The sequence below is a fragment of the Setaria italica genome, chromosome II (genome assembly GCF_000263155.2).
Source record: "Setaria italica strain Yugu1 chromosome II, Setaria_italica_v2.0, whole genome shotgun sequence".
Taxonomy (NCBI): domain Eukaryota; kingdom Viridiplantae; phylum Streptophyta; class Magnoliopsida; order Poales; family Poaceae; genus Setaria; species Setaria italica.
Window position 1 is genome coordinate 29,985,620 of NC_028451.1, and position 3,452 is coordinate 29,989,071.

Genomic DNA, 3,452 nt, shown 5'->3' on the forward strand with positions numbered 1-3,452 from the left:
TGAGCGAGACGGTATGGCTTTTCATTAACGAGCTCCCCGCTCGGCAGACCGTCCCCAGATTTTGGAGAGATGATGGGCCGTTGCATGCTGGATCCCACTTCCTGAACCACCCTAAGCATCACGGATGTATCCTCATATGTCAAATGAAACGATGTCCATGAGCATCAACCAAGATCGCAGAGCAAGAGCGCTTCTAGGTGAGCCTGTCGTGACACATTCTGAGTACCCAGAATCCTCATCCTGCATCCCAGCAGCCCACTCTGAATAATCCCCACATTAAGTTCTTCATCTTCCCGAGGAGCCTCCACTTAGGTAATGGATTTTGTAAATAGTCCACGTTTAATACTCCTAATTAGTATCTAAACATTCGATGTGACGGGTGCTTAAAAATAAGCAAACGAACCAAACCAGGCCTAAATCCTTTCTTTCAACAGGGAACTTACTGTCGAATATTTTGTTTGTTCTATGTAAAACAATATAGGTATATGAACAGACACCAATATCTATCGGTTTAATTATCTAGTACCAATTCAAAATAATTTCTTTTATGAATATGCTTTTATGATTATTTTAGCAATTGGCACAATCTAATAAGTTCATATATCTAAGAACGGATGGATCTATCGTCAAGCACAGTACGGCATCTTATATACTCCATACTCCTAATCAAAACAAGAAACAAACGTGTCAGCTTGTACGACGATACCGAACGCTATTTTATTAAAGGTGGTTTATTGGGCCACAAACACCCAACCATCTGTAGTTCACGTCCTCAAAGTTGACATGATGGGGGTGCATGATGATCCACGTACTGGATCAGATTAATTAGGCACAAAAAGGTGCGAGACTGATTAGCTGTCTTGGCTGGCATGGTACGTGAAGAAGGGTTGATCGACCAGTTAGTAAAAGCTGGCTGCATGATAATTCAGTCTAAGATTTAGCAAGCATGCATCCTTATAGTACAACTAAAATCTATAAACGCGCAGCACGCGGAGAGTATAACAAATAATATTTAATAACGATGATTAGACGATGACACATGTGTGCTCGTATCAGGAGTGCACGGTTAGCGGTTGGCCGATCAACAGCATGTGGTTGTGCTTCCTTTCAGTGACGTGGTAGCTACCTATACCCTCCACGCTTGCACTGAACCAAAGACATCCTATAAATTCTTCCATTCTCAACAGATAGTGTTTGCAATTAATTAGGAATTGACTCTACATGTATATCTCCATCACCATGTCGTTTTTAAAATTATTTTCCTCTATACCGATGTCTCTTTCGAAAGGGATGGGTGGATTATGGCTGCGAATCATGCAATCATGCTGCCAGTAAATATAAACGAAGTCGAATGATTTCCACCCGCATGTCAGCCCGTGATATTATTATGATATCGCAAATTCCATGGGCCGGGTAGATATCGAAGAAATGACTAGAAATGATAATTAGGGTGAGCCTAATAAATTGATGATGTGAGATTTTTTTTCATTACAAAGTCACAGTGCGCAAACTAGTGTCTATCAAGTGACAAGAAAAAAATGATATTTTTGCTATATAAGCACCATCTCTAAGCAGTTTCATTGTACATACTCAAGAAAGGAGGTCATGCATGTTAAAGGAACGGTACATGTATCCATATCCTTCATCCTATATGGCTATATGTGCATGTGAGATGGTTTAGATATATTGTTCATCGGTGCTCTTGTAATAATAAGGCAATGGAGGGTGGTGAAAGGAATACATAAGATCCACCACATCATGGTATTCCTATGTTAGGTTAATATGTGGTTTTGAGCTATATGTTGAGTCTAATCTCATAAGTTCCTAAAGCATTCTGACAGTATTTTTTTTCTTTTCTTTTCTCTTTTGTTCTTTTGTAAGACCTCCGTATGTTGATTTCTTAGCCGTCAAAACTTTATTACTCCCCGTCTTAAATTACTATCCATTTTGATTTTTCTAAGTGCATAAGAAAAACTACGTATAGGAACATGGTATCTGTTTGTTTAGCACCGCACTTTTAACCTCCGAAGAAACCGCATCGTCATCGCGTGCCTTTCTACATGATTCTTGTACACCAAAAGTCCGGCGATCAATTTTTTTTAACACTAAGCAGAAGCACTGCTGATTCATTTAAAAAGAAATAAGTTCAGGAAGTTCGATATCACATAAATTGATGATCTCAATGCTCTTAAATATTAAATTAACTAAGATACACTAACCCAATTGGCCATCGATTTCAACCGCCCCACCTTCATCGATCCTACCATGCGCCAGCAAGTCGTGTCCGATCCTAGATGGTTGTAATAATGCAACTAATTATCGAACAAGCATCTACGGAGTGTTTTGTTGCTGCCGCGACTTTTTTCGTTTAGCACCGCACTTTTGACCCGCCGAAGAAACCGCGTCGTCGCCGTGTGCCTTTCTACGCGATTCTACGCCAAAAGTTGGGCGATCGACGACTTCAAGCGCCACACCTTTGGCTGGCCGCAACTCGAGCTAGCGTGTGGTACGGTGCGGCCCCGTCAGCCGTCGTTCCCAACTTTGGTTAACGATCGACCAAGCAAATAAGGCCTCGATTCGTTTCACCAGGATTGGATTTCAGCTAGGATTAGCTCCAGATCCGGTTTGAGTGATTCCACCCGTGTCACTCAATCCGGTCAGGATTCATTCCAGGGGTGAGGAGGTATGGTTTCAATCCAGGCCATCTAATGTAGAAGGATTTCAATCCAAGCCGGTTTTCGTTCCAGGCCAAACTAAAACGAACAATACTTTCAATGCAAGTCTGGTTTCAAACCGGATCACTTCAAACCATCCGGAATGGACCTCATTCCGGGCCAATCCGGTGAAAACGAACGAGGCCTGAATGGGATTCGTTCCGACCCTCACGAGTCACGTACGCCGATCGGTCGCCGGATCATGTAAGTATCTCGGAGCTGTCATCTAAAAGCGCTAGCGTAGCGCGCTGTGCCTGTGCGCGAGCTGTGCCCCGCGGGGACGGATCGAACTCAGCACCTCGGTACCTCGTGCAACCCACGCCACGCACACGGTGGCGAGGAACTAGCTAGCGGTGGTGCGCCGAGGACCACGGGGTTGCGGCCTTGCGGGATGCGTACGGAGAGGCGGGGAATCAGGCGTCGGTGGCGGCGAGGCGGTCCCGGCGTCCGGCCCCGCCCGCTCGCGTCGGTCGGGGGCGGGATCTGGAGACTCCAGCCACGTGACGGATCGCATCGGTGCCGGCCGGCCGGGTGGGGCCGTGCTCGTGCGCGCGCGGGCGCCCGACCCCGCCCGCCGGAGCCGTCGCCGTCGGCGACTATTCGCCTCGCCCCCACGCCGGCCCGTGCCCAGAGGATCGCGGGCCCACCCGCTCTCAGTCCACCCCCCCTCGTTTTCGCGCGTGCCTGTCACCTTGTTGTCCATAGTCGCAAACCGCGTGGAACACAGCGGCCTCCGCC